The 14,158-nt window shown below is 41.5% G+C and overlaps 2 pseudogenes; one reads left to right on the top strand and one right to left on the bottom strand.

Moving 5' to 3' along the window:
- Positions 1 to 674: 674 nt before the first annotated feature.
- LOC104753312 (uncharacterized) lies at positions 675 to 2,132 on the bottom strand (annotated as a pseudogene).
- A 7,367-nt stretch (positions 2,133 to 9,499) lies between these two features.
- On the top strand, positions 9,500 to 13,145 carry LOC109126873 (putative F-box/LRR-repeat protein 9 pseudogene; annotated as a pseudogene).
- Positions 13,146 to 14,158: the final 1,013 nt, after the last annotated feature.

The raw sequence follows: 14,158 nt of genomic DNA, 5'->3' as shown, positions 1-14,158 counted from the left end.
GAAGTTGAAGCTTTCGTGATTAATGCTTTTTTTTTTTTTAGTGGAGGCGTTCATAGGGTTTTAAGAATGTTTACCTATTGGAATTTGGGTTGAAGTTGGAATAGGAAAGGTTTAATTTATTTTCTCGATAAAATTGGAAAGTTTCTATTTATCAATATAATATATTTTAGGCCTGGACATAAAATCCGAATCCAAAAATCCGAACCAACTCTGGTTGAAAAAATGGAATTAAAACCAAATTGATATTGAGAAAATAATTGATCGGGTTTTTGTTTTCATTACTTTTTAGATATGGAGTAATATCCAATCCGAACTGATATCCAAATATAACCGAAAATATGAGAAATAACTTGATAAAGATATATATACACATAAGTACAAACTATATATGATATACATGAATCATAGATATAGATATACACACCTAAGACAAGGCCAATGGAGGGTTTTAATTTTGAGGATCTTATATACTGTTTGAATTTTTTATGAATTAATTGTGTACTGTTTCAAAAATAAGAACCCTTGATCTCTTTAATTAAAATTATCTACTCCAATGGTAGGATTTAATTTGGGTCTCTTATTTTTTAAAATATAATTTTCTGAAATTTAAAAATTTCAAATAGAATAGAAGTAGTATAGAATAAGGATAAGGATTGGATCATCAGCAACTTTGCTTAGGACAAGGTTGATCCAACAAACAAACATACTCTTAGTTGTCTTGCGACATCTCTGGCTGATGAACCGGAGACCTCAATCCAAGTTTTAGAGAACAACGCACACGCGCCTAACATGAACACAAGGTAGAACAGAGCGTGGAAAGGATGACTTGCCATCTCAGCTAAGCTGCAAAACAGAAACGCACAGAAAAATGCAGATGAAGTTAACCAAAATGTGGACAACGTACAAATCAAGAAACGAACCAAAGAACAAAAATTTACCTTGACGGGGCGGTTATGTAGTACGAAATACCACCGACGGGGATAGACTGCCCGCTGTATTCTGACTCCTTCCACATACCGATAAAGTTCACCAAAACGTTTCCACAAAACTTTCTGTATAATAGCTACATAAGACCATCTCCAATGTATATCTCTATTTTTTTCTCTAAAATGGAGTAACTCTAAAATAGAGCATTGTTTTTCTCCAATGTATTACTCTATTTTAGAGTTGAAGAGGTAGTGTAAAAAAATAGAGGTGAGAATAGAGTTGCTCTATATATAGAGCAATCCTATCATTTTCTCTATTTTAGAGTAAAATATAAAGTAGGGTTGGAGCAAATGTTGCTCTATAATAGAGTTTTGACTCTAAAATAGAGTGGGGTTGGAGATGCCCTAAACACATTCACAATGCTTTAAAGTTAAAAACTTCAATATATATTTTAATTTAGCTCAGATTAAGGGTTTTTGTATAGACTGCTACCTGAGAGATGAAGTAGATGTTGGAGACAAGAGCTGACTGCAAGATGATAGGCATGTTCGAGGTGTAGAACAACTTGATAGCATAAGAGCCTTGCTGTCCATGATTATTCTTTGATCTCACAGGTAAAACAACCCGGAAGCCTTGAAAGTAAACCACAATCAGAAAGACCAAGACTGTGGCGAGCAGGTTAGTCACATTCAGGAGGTTCTGTCTGAAAAATGCTTCACGGAGAAAGTAGAGCTAGACGTTAGAGTTAAACTCACCAGATATTAGTAGCAATGAAAAGGGAAATTCCAGAACTGAGGCCATAACCTTTCTGGAGAAGCTTATCTAAACAAATGACGATAATGGAAGCAAAACAGAGCTGAATAATGATAAGCATAGCATTCCAAACTCCTAGTTCTCCAACACTACCATACATCCCTGAGAGAACATATGCAACTGCTTGGCCAACCGCGATGAGGAGTCCTAACAGCTTCTGTGCACCGTTCCTACAACCAAAAAACATAACCCTATTGGTCTCTGAATCTTTAAAGACTTTGATATGAATGAAACTCATATATAAGGATACAGTGCACTTACAGGAGTGCACGGTCTTCACGGAAAATAACAAGGTAAATAATTAGTATGAAACAAGCAAAGGTTGTGTAGCATAATATAAGTCCAGAACAAGAATAAAGGCAGATTCTTGTTGTTTCATTGATAAGCTTCATCGTGTGTACGTGCAGAATAGGAAATCACGTGGGGATCAGCACGTGTGATGGCCGTTGGAGATATTTTGAAAAGAAGAAGAATAAAATCTGCAACTGACTTGTTGTTGATTCAGTACAAATATATCGTTTAGACTTTTACATGAATTATGTTGAATGTTGTAGAGACTTCTCATGCGTGAGATTTAAGGGTGGTGATTCAGAGAATATGATGCTCTAATCATTACTTTGTACTTCATTCATCTTTGAGAAATAAACAGTACTCGTATTCCATTAACAAGTTCAGAAGAGAGATAGAGAGAGAGAGTTTGGTATCTTAGTTCTATCAAATTGGTGCGTCGTGACGTTTGATCAAGAGAAATCACAAGTTGTGAGTGAGATAGGGTTCGATCCAAAGCTTTCGCCTATCATTTCGGAGACTTCTCAAGAATTCGAAGAGAAGCAGATGGAGGAGTTGTTTCGGAGTGTTCATTTGATTCAGAAGGAGATGGTTTCTGATCGGGAATTTGTGAAGGAGGCGATTGCGGAGCTGCGACATTCGATGAAGCTACTTTTGGCGCATCCATCACCGCGCGATGTCGATTGCGATTCATCGGAGCCTAAATCGGCAGATCCGTCGGTTAATTTCCGTCGCAAGGTACTTTTGACTCCCCTGGGTTCACATCATCGGGAGATAGGTCCTAGTTCGCGAGAGGAGTTGCTTAAGAACTCGGAGATCCCTATTTTTTCCGGTGAAAATATTTATAGCTGGTTAGCCTTAGCGGAACGATATTTTCGGATTGGAGGTTTTTCGGAGTCGGAGAAGTTAGATCTAGTGTCGGTGCATCTTGCTGGGGATGCCTTGGGTTGGTTCAATTGGCAGGATGATCGTTCGCCTTTTGATAGCTGGTTTCAGTTTAAGGATCGTTTGTTATTCAGATTTGGGAACTTGCGCGTGAAAGGCCCTAGCCAGAGTTTGTTTTGCATCAAGCAAACTGGCTCGATCGCTGATTATGTTCGCCAATTTGAAGATCTGTCTGCTCAAGTGCAGGGACTTGATGATCATAAACTTGAAGGTATTTTCTTAAATGGTTTGGTTCCTGAGATGCAGGAATTGGTGTATATGATGAAGCCGCAGAGTTTACCTGAGGTGATAGTGGTAGCCTTGTCGATGGAAACTAGCTAGTTGCGTAAAGTGATGCAGCCTGGAGCAGTGGTGAGTGTGGCAGATCAGTCCATGCATGTGCAACATTCTAAGTCCGTGGTGACTTGGAAAGGGAGACCGGTGATATCTGAGCCTAGCAAGGTTACTGAGAGGCAAGCGCCTAATACAGTTCAGCGGCCTCAGAAACACCACTCTAATGCTGACTTGGATGATATGCGAAGGCGAGGAATTTGTTTTAAGTGTCAGGGTAAAATGGTCCTGTGGTCATGAATGTCCAAATAAGGAACTGCAGATCCTCACGGTTTTGGATGATTACTTGGTTGAAGTCCTTCAGGATCAGTGTCCATCGGAGGAGCAGACTGAGATTGTGGCTGCAGGACAGTTGATGGAGTTATCTTACAGTTCGTTCATGGGACTCTCTTCCCCTTCGACTACTAAGATGCGAGGGTTAATCAATCGTGGTGAAGTGTTGATGATGATTGACAGTGGAGCAACACACAACTTCATTACTCCAAAAATGGTGGAGCGTTTGCAGATACAGGTTCAAGCTTGTGCAAATCTCAATATTAAGCTGGAAACGGGAGTGATGGTTAAAGGAGTGGGAGTGTGTTGCAACTTGTCCTTTCATATACAAGGGTGGTCTTTTCCATATGACTTTATTGTATTGGAGCTTGGACAGGTGGATGTGATCTTGGGAGTTTACTGGTTGCGCACATTGGGGCAGTGTAGTGTGAACTGGGACACTCATGAATATTCCTTCACTTATAAGAACCAGTTGGTGAATTTGGTTGGTAAGAGTGAGTTCCAGCTCGCAGGTTGTGCATTACAGGGTTCTGCTTCGTGTTTGGCAGGTCCGAGTGATGCCAGTCTCTTAGCTCACGAGGTGAATTCTGATCCATCGGTGCAGGTTCCACAGATCATTGAGAAGGTGTTGCAGCAGTACGACTCAGTGTTTGTGGAGCCTACGGGATTGCCTCCTATTCGTGGCAGGGAGCATGCGATTAATTTGGTAGTTGGAGTCACTGCAGTCAGCGTCAGGCCTTATCGTTACCCGCATGCTCAGAAGGAGATTATGGAGAAGTTAGTCAAGGAGATGCTGCAGGCTGGTACTATACGTCCTAGTCGCAGTCCTTTTTTGAGTCCAGTTTTGTTGGTCAAGAAGAAAGATGCAAGCTGGCGGTTTTGTGTCGATTATAGGGCTTTGAATCAAGCTACTATACCGGATAAGTTCCCTATCCCTATGATTGACCAGCTATTGGATGAACTGGATGGTGCTAAAGTTTTCTCGAAGTTGGATTTGAGGGCTGGATATCATCAGATACGCATGAGGGAGTGTGATATTGAGAAGACTGCTTTTCGCACACACGATGGACATTACGAATTTTTGGTTATGCCTTTAGGCTTAACCAATGCCCCAGCTACGTTTCAAGCACTGATGAATGAGCTTTTTCGTCCCTACTTACGCAAGTTCATTTTAGTGGTTTTCGATGATATTCTGATTTACAGTTCTTCTGTGACAGAGCATGTGGAACATCTGTTAGTGGTATTGCAGATCTTTGCGGAGCATAGTTTGTTTGCTAATAAGAAGAAGTGTTCGTTCGCACAAACTCGAGTGGATTATCTTGGTCACATCATTTCAGCTTCAGGGGTTTCCACTGATCCTGCTAAGACTGCTGCTATGATGAAGTGGCCAACTCCGGGTTCAGTGAAGGAGCTTCGGGGGTTCCTTGGTCTTACTGGTTATTACCGGCGTTTTGTGCGTGGTTATGGAGTGATCGCGAGGCCCTTAACTGAGTTACTACGCAAGGATATGTTTGAATGGAGTGAGAAAGCGTAGCTGGCGTTTCACATGCTTAAAACTGCTATGTCTACGGCCCCAATTTTGGCCTTACCTAATTTTGCAAAGACATTTGTGGTGGAGGCTGATGCCTCTGGTTTTGGGCTTGGTGCGGTCTTGATGCAGGATAAGCGTCCTATTGCTTTTTTCAGTGTGGGGTTGACTGTTCGGGAGCAGCTTATACCGGTCTATGAGCGTGAGTTAGTGGCTATAGTACTTGCGGTGCAGAAATGGAAACATTACTTGATGGGGCATTGTTTTACGGTGCATACTGATCAGAAGAGTCTGAAGTTTTTGTTGGAGCAACGTGAAGTTTCTATGGATTACCAGAAATGGTTAACAAAACTGTTGCCTTATGATTTTGAAATTTTATACAAAGCTGGCATTGACAATAAGGCGGCTGATGGTCTGTCTCGTATGGCACTTTCTCCACTGATGATCTCCACTATGGCGTTGTTTGCAGTAGCCCTGAGACGGAGCCGGATATCCGGCCTTTTTAGGCATATCTGAATCCGAATCCGAATCCGGCTCCGTTATTCCGGATATCCGGTCGGCGGATACCCGACTAAAACTATAATATCCGCGGATATCCGTCAAAGTATCCGGTTCAAAAAAAACTGGGCCTTCAAACATATATTAAGGCCCATTCAGAGAAAGTAGAAAGAAAGAGTAAAGGCAGACTTATTTATAGATGCATTTAAGTGTGAAAAGTTGTCTCCCAAGCGATGTGGGATAAAGCTAAAAGGAAAAGACAAAAAATATTGAATCCCACATCGCCCAGCACTTAATATTTACTCCCCCAGCCCTCCTATATATATGTGTTTTATACTCAAAGGTCAAGTTATTTTGGGGTGAGTGAATAAGCCGGATTTCCGGATATCCGGTTGGTCAAAACTATCTTATCCGGATCCGTATCCGGTTTAGATGGATTTGAATTTTAGTTATCCGAATCCGTATCTGGTTGGACCGGATATCCGGTTGGACCGGATATCCGGTTTTTGGAGCGGATTGGACCGGATACCGGAGCGGATACCGGATATCGGATATTAAGTCCCAGCGGTAGTTTGCAGTGACTGTTCCAGCAGTACTACAGATGCAGGATATTTTAAGGAGATTAAGCAAGATGTTGAGATCCAGAGACGGATTCGCGATTTTGATTCCCTACAGTTGGCTCAACATGGCTTTACTATAAAGGATGGGAAACTATGGTACAAGAACAAGTTGGTTCTGCCTTCGACTTCGAAGTCAATACCATTGATTCTGGAAGTGTGTCACAATAGTCAATTTGGGGGTCATTCTGGAGTGTTGAAGACAGTTAAGCGTATCCAGTTGTCCTTCTATTCGCCCGAAATGTTGAAAGCAGTGCAAAAGTTTGTTTCGGAGTGTGTGGCCTGTCAGATGCACAAGAGTTCGACCTTGTCTCCTGTGGGTTTACTTCAACCATTGCCTATTCCACAGGCGGTATGGTCTGACATCAACATGGATTTTGTAGAAGGCTTGCCTGCTTCTCAAGGTTACAATTCGATACTGGTGGTGATCGATCGCTTGAGTAAGTATGGTCACTTCATCGGGTTAAAACATCCTTTTACTGCGTCTGATGTGGCACAGAAATTTGTGACTGAAGTGGTGCGCCTGCATGGTTTTCCAGCCTCGGTGGTCTCTGATCGTGATAGGATTTTCTTGAGTCATTTTTGGAAGGATTGTTTTAAGTTGGCAAGTGCGAAGTTGAAGTTCAGTACTGCTTTCCATCCGCAGATTGATGGACAAACGGAGGTCCTTAACAGATGTATGGAGACCTACCTTCGTCGTTTTGCTTCGGCACATCCTCGCACATGGTATAAGTTCTTATCTTGGGCAGAGTTGTGGTACAACACTTCGTTTCATACAGCATTGAAGACTACTCCTTTCAAGGTGTTGTATGGGCGTGATCCTCCAGCTCTGTTATACTATGAACCTCGCTCTACTCAGAATTTCGAGTTGGAGACCATGTTGCAGGAATGGGATCGCATGTTGGCTGATATTAATAATCATTTGGTGCATGCTCAGCAGTTGATGAAGAACAATGCAAACAAGCATAGGTGGGATATCGAGTTTGCGGTGGACTCGTGGGTTTTCCTGAAGCTTCACCCTTACCGACAGCATTCAGTGGTCAAGCGTATTTGTCAGAAACTGTCTGCGAAGTATTTTGGTCCATTTCAGGTGTTAGCTCGCATTGGTCCTTCTGCCTATAAGCTTAAATTGCCTGCAGGATCGAAGATACACCCCGTGTTCCATGTCTCGCAGCTCAAGCAAGTGTTAGGCACGAATCACCAGGTGCTTCCGTTACCAGAGACTTTTTCGGATAAAGGCGAGCTGATTCTGGAGCCTGCAGCTATTCTGGATACACGCTACAGTGATCATGTGGTGTGGGAAGCATTGGTGGCTTGGCAAGGACTTCCGGATCATGAGAACTCGTGGGAGCCAGTTAAGGAGTTGCAACAGGAGTTTCCCGGTTTAAAGCTTGAGGACAAGCTTGATGTTGCAGGGGGGGGGGGGTATTGATAAGCTTCATCGTGTGTACGTGCGGAAGAGGAAATCAAGTGGGGATCAGCACATGTGATGGCCGTTGGAGATATTTTGAAAAGAAGAAGAATAAAATCTGCAACTGACTTGTTGTTGATTCAGTATAAATATATCGTTTAGACTTTTACAGGAATTATGTTGAATGTTGTAGAGACTTCTCCTGCGTGAGATTTAAGGGTGATGATTCAGAGAATATAATGCTCTGATCATTACTTTGTACTTCATTTATCTTTGAGAAATAAATAGTACTCGTATTCCGTTAACAAGTTCAGAAGAGAGATAGAGTGAGAGAGTTTGGTATCTTCGTTCTATCATTCATAATAAGAGCAGAGATACAAGTTTCAGATTAGAATTCCACAACATTCATTCAACACATCATCTAGTCTGTTCTTGGTACACTATTCCGGATTCACAACTTTATCATATTCATAGCAAAGGTGAAACCTTTAGATCACCAAGTAAGTAACTTTATCGACTAAAATCAAAAATTCAGATTTGAATAAGCAAAGGAAGCAATAAAGGTGGGTAACCATAATGTACATGTGAAGCCAATTGGCGCCCAAATCGACCATTCGCTTAGCCTCCGCCGCAAGATTAGCAAAATCTGATGACAACATCGACAGAGCGATCTTCGGCGACACCATCTTCCTCTTGATTTCAACGACGACTATGATAGAGAAAAAGAATCTGTGTGAGGCCAATCGCCTCCGTTATGCATCTCCTCTGATTCCAGATCCTTTGATTCCAGATCCTTTGATTCCAAATACAAACCTTTGTCGTTTCGGGACTTCGATCGCGAGAGAAAAGAGAAAGAGAGAGAAAAAAAAAAAATCGATGCTTCCCAAATTCTTTTTTTTCCTTTTGTATTATTCTATCAGCCAACAGAAAAACGACACGTATCGTCCCTTACAACACAATCGGATATACTATATAAGAGGCTCCCTTCACTTTTGTTTTTTCTTCTGAATTATTTTTTTGCTTCAAAGCACTAAAACCTCCTCTAAGAGGCTACCGTTGGAGAAGGTCTAACTATATATGATATACATGAATCATTGATACTCCTATATCTACATTATTGTTTACTTTGGTTTTGATTATTTTTCATTGACACGATTTTATGTCTCACCTTGGATGTTAATATGTCGCACTTTTATGTGTTGATATAGTTTTATGTTAGTTTGAACTTTGAACTTGTCATTTGCATTATTTCTATATTTTTTCTAAATACTCGGTTAGTATGATTTTTTGGATACAATCAGATTTAAAAATATCTGAACAAAACTTTATCTAATAAATTTTGAATCGTTAATATATCTGAACCGATCCAAAATCTAAATTACTCGAACCGAAGCCAATCCAAATTTTATAAATACCCGAACGGATAATAAAATCAATATCCAAAAAAATTCAAAATCTAAAATATCCTAACCGAATTCGATCCAATATCCAAACGCCTAGACCTAGTATTTATTGTAGAGGTCTGAAAGACTGAAACTAAACTTTACTTGTGGTTTTCTTTCGGGCCGGTCCGAAGTTAATTAAATGTTCTATACATACAAGAAAAACACAAAACATATACTACAGTTTGTAAAAAAAACAGTAATACTAAAATTATTTTCTTGAATTTTTTTGTTCGAAATCAAAACTTGGATTAAAGACACAAACATAGGTAAAAAAAAATCCATAAAATTTATTCATAATAAAATATCTTAGAATATATTTTTTCTTTACATAAATTAAAAAGTCAAAATTTATTTTTCTAAAATAATATGCTTCTAAAAATTGGATACCATTGTTTGGATAGCTGTGTGTGCGTCAGGTATGGCGATGACGAACGGAAAATACAGAGACTGGGCGGAGCTTCCACCGGAGTTAATGTCTTCGATTCTGCTGCGTCTTAGTGTTGAAGAGATACTCGGCATAGCTTGGAAAGTGTGCAGATTGTGGCGAAGAGTATCTAGAGACCCATGGATGTGGCGTAAAATCGACTTGCTTTCCCAAGAAACTCCCACGCCCGGTTCTACGATCTCCAGGCCATGTATCGTCAGGCCATCGATCTCAGCTGTGGCGGCTTGCTGGAGATCAACTTAGTGGACATAGGGAGCGATTCTCTCCTCACTTACACCGCCAACAGGTTTCTAGGGTTTTCAGCAAATTTCTTGCTGAAATATTTTGATTAATTGACCTTGACTTGATTTCGATTGCTATATATCTTCTAGTTTTTTTCATTAATAGTTTAAGTGATATGATTTGCCCCTAAATTGTGAGGATTAGAGTCAGAATTATCAAGATTATAAATGTTTCTTCCCATCACTTGAAACATTTAATTACTTTTTTTTGCTAAACTGTAAATATCATTAGAAATAAATGAAAGGTTTGGCCATTACAATGAAGAGCCTTAAGGTTTTGATTCCTTGGCAAAAATAATAAAAACAAGGGAAATCAAATTTGGGAAAATCTCAGTCTGTGAGAATTAAGCTAGCCAGAGCTCCATTAGGCGAGAAAACCTCTTGCAGTGGCTTCTTGCGTGAATGATGCTCCTAATGTCCTTGTCAAGTAATCTGAATAGGGCTGACGGTGGGATTACTTGGTTGTTGTGATGAAGATTGTTCCTTTGTCTCCAGATGCTACAGATGGCGGCTTGAGTGACTAGTTTGCGTAGAAGTGAGGGGGCGTTGGGATGAGGCTCGGACCCACGAGAGGAGTTTAGACCAGGAGAGGAGAAGTCTTCTGGAGGGGTCGAGTTTTGCGAGAAGGAGTTGCCTGAGTTCTTGAGAGTAGGAGCAGGACAGGAACATATGATCTCTTTCTTCAGCGTTTGTGGAGCAGAATGTACAGTTCGCCGTTTGCAGTAAGCCCCAGTCGCAGAGCCGTTGCTTTGTAGGGAGCCTGTTCAAGTGACACAACCACATGTTAAAAGCATGTTTAGGGATGTAACCTCTAAACCAAACCACATCATGCCAGTTTGTTTCCTCGGCTTTTGGCCTAAGGGATTCCCAGGTTTGAGACGAGGAGAACTCTTTGCATTTTGCTGAATTCACACACCAGTAGAACTCGTCAGGAACTTGTGACGTTGTTGGAAGCTCGACTGTGGATAAATGAGCGTGGAGCTCCGCAGTGGCTTCAGATCTTGGTGGTGGTAGAGTCCAACCTTCAGAACTGCAGGCATCCTTAACACAAGCAGACAGTGGAACCCGAAGCAAAGAGGGACCCGAGGGGCCAATGTGCTTTAGTAGAGAACCAAAGGGCGTCCATGAGTCAAACCAGAAACGAGCCTTGGAACCATTTCCCACCGATACTTTAATGAATTGCTCCGCAAGTGGTCAAAGTTTGAGGATAGATTTCCACATCCAAGAATCCGAGGGGTTAGCCTTGAGTTCCCAAAAACTCTTGTTCTTTATGCTGTGGTAGTGATGCCACTTAGCCCACAGAGACCCGGAATCAGAGAATAACATCCAGGTGAACCGAAGACAGAGGGTGGTATTCCACTTTGCAAAACGCCTTAACCCCAAGCCACCTTCTTTCTTTGGCAAACAAACGGTGTCCCAGGCAACCTTTGCCCCTTTGCTCCCATCTAAGCGTCCTGACCATAAGAACCTTGAGCACATAGATTCGATCTTTTTATACAGCCCTTAGGGAGGATGAAGGCTGAGATCCAAAAGTTGATAGTCCCTGAAATAACTGAGGCAAGTAATTGACATCTTCCCGCATAAGATAAAGCCTTTGCTGACCAGCTATTGAACCTTCCGTTAAGTTGGTCCAAGAGCGGTTGATATTCATATATTTTTAGTTTCATGTGCATTAAAGGCAGACCAAGATAGCGAATTGGGAGAGAGGCAGTTGGGAAACCGTGCCTTTCTATGGCCAGCATGAAAGAGCTGGATTTTCTCCTTGTTTGTGTGGAGTCCAGACCAGGAGGCAAAGTCGTCCGGGGTTTCATTTATTCCATGGAGAGATGCTTCAGAGCCATAAAAAAATATCGTAATGTCATCCGCAAACATCAAGTGAGAAAGGGACAAACCTGATGTTTTAGAATGATAACCGATATAACCCTGATCAAATCTTGACTGCAGGAGCCTTGAGAAGACCTCCATACCCAGGACAAAGAGGTACGGGGAGATGGGGTCGCCCTGTCTTAGACCTTTAGCACTTTTGAAGAACCCACTGGAGTTTCCATTTACACAGACTGAGAAGGAAGGTGTTGAGATGCACTCAGATATCCACCCAATGAAGCGATGAGGAACGCCAATTGCTTGAAGGGCTGCGAGGATGAAGTTCCAGTTTACAGAGTCAAAAGCTTTGCGAATGTCCACCTTTAACATAGCTCTTTCCCCAATGCTCTTACGATTGTAACCTTGGACTATTTCTGAGGCTAGAAGAACATTCTCAGCTAGAAGCCTTCCTGGCATGAATGCGGTCTGCGAAGGAGAGATCACACTTGGGAGTAGCCATTTTAAGCAATCAGCTAGAAGCCTAGAGATGACTTTATAGACCGTATTTAAGCAAGCAATAGGCCTGAAGTCGGATACTCTAGAGGCGTTGGGAACTTTCGGAATGAGAACCAAGGTTGTGGCGTTCCACTGCTTCAGAAGTTTCCCTGATTCAAAGAATTCCAAGACTGCATCAGTGATCTCAGGTCCGATGACACTCCAGCTTCCTGTGAAGAACTCTGCTGGGTAACCATCAGGGCCATTGGCTTTGTTACGGGGCAAGGACAGGAAAGTTTCTTTGATCTCTTTAATTACTATTACTTGCTTTGCAAGTTTAAGAGGTCAAAAATTTGTTGAATGGTTCAACAATTTTAATGCATTCGATTTCTAAGTGTTCACAATAAGGTTTATTTGGTGGTATATGTTCTGCGAGTAACTCATAATCAAATTTTAGTTTTGTCTAGTTTGATAAATATACTAGGAATTCTATGAATAATTTTTTTGCATTTTAATTTGTTGTTCTCATGATCAAATCATGTTATAACTCTGTATTGTAAGTATTTTGTAGATCAAGTAATCTGAGACGCCTTAGAGTTGTCGACTTCCTTGGAATAACGACAAGAGGGATTTTGGAAGCAGTCGTAAAACTCCCATTGCTTGAAGAAGTTGAGTTTTCATTCCGGCTTATCGAAGAAGAGCTTTTGAAAAGTGTAGGTCAGTCTTGTCCCAATCTGAGAACGTTGAAGGTGTACGGCAATAGTTACGTAAAAAGTGGTGATGACGTTGCTCTAGCGATCGCTAAAACAATGCCCGGTCTTTGCCACCTCCAGCTTTTTGGGAACGGATTATCCAAAACCGGCTTAAAAGCCATATTTGACAATTGTCCGAACTTGGAACATCTTGAGTTACGCGGGGGACACGTGTACTTGAATGTTAAACTTGTTAAGGATTTGGAGAAGCGGTATTCCGAGAAGATCAAAGTTGTGAGATACTTATATCGCAGGGGTGATTACGTGCGCACGACTCGTCTTGTGACTAGATGAGGATAAGCGGATTAGGTCATTTGTAGAATTAGGTATTGAACTGCCTTGATTTTATTGATCTTGATTACAACCTTATATATACATGTTTATCTAGGGTTTATACAAACCGTCATTGACGTACATTACACGTTTAAAGCCCAAAACACTAAGCCCATAATATAACGCTAATACTCCCCCTCACGTTGGAGTGTGAAGGTCATGAACACCCAACTTGGACATCAAATAGAGAAACTGCGGACGACCTAGTGCTTTAGTCAGTAAGTCTGCAAGTTGATCTTCGGACCAAACATGGTGAGTGGTAATGATACCATCAGGAACTGCATCACGAACTGCATGACAATCATTTTCGATATGTTTAGTGTGTTCATGGAAGACTGGATTAGCAGCGATGTGTAAAGCAGCCTTGTTATCACAGAACAAACGAGTTGGCACAGTTTGCTCAATACCAAATTCTTTTAACAACTTACGCAACCATTTGATTTCACGAAATGCAACAGACATGGCGCGATATTCTGGTTCGGCAGAAGAATGAGAGACGACATCTTGCTTCTTAGCCTTCCAAGCAATCGGAGAACCACCAAGGAGAACAACATAAGCAGTAAGTGAGCGTCGTGTAATCGAACAAGTAGACCAATCAGAGTCACAGTACACCGTGAGTGATAAATCAGGATCAGATAGAAGAAGAATCCCTTGGCCTGGTGAACCTTTTAAGAACTTAACAACCCGGAGAGCCGCATCCCAGTGAGCTGGCGACAAGAGGCAAGCTGAGTCTTGATTTGATGAACTCGAACATTGTTACTAACAGAGAAACGCTGCTGCAACTCATCCCAAAGAAGATGAGCATCAGAGATAAAAGTTACGGTGGTCTTAACTTTTGGCTCAATCGAAGCCCTTATCCAACCCACGATCATGGAATTTACGGTCTTCCAATTCTCAAAATCGGGATCGGTGCTTGCAGGCTTTGGGATTGTGCCGTTGATGAAGCCTGTTTTTCGTTTGGCTTAAAGAGCATT

Source organism: Camelina sativa, chromosome 2, assembly GCF_030686135.1.
Source record: "Camelina sativa cultivar CO46 ecotype springtype chromosome 2, ASM3068613v1".
In the NCBI taxonomy this organism is placed as follows: Eukaryota; Viridiplantae; Streptophyta; class Magnoliopsida; order Brassicales; family Brassicaceae; genus Camelina; species Camelina sativa.
Note: the sequence above shows the minus strand (reverse complement) of the source record. Positions and strands in the feature narration are given on the sequence as shown.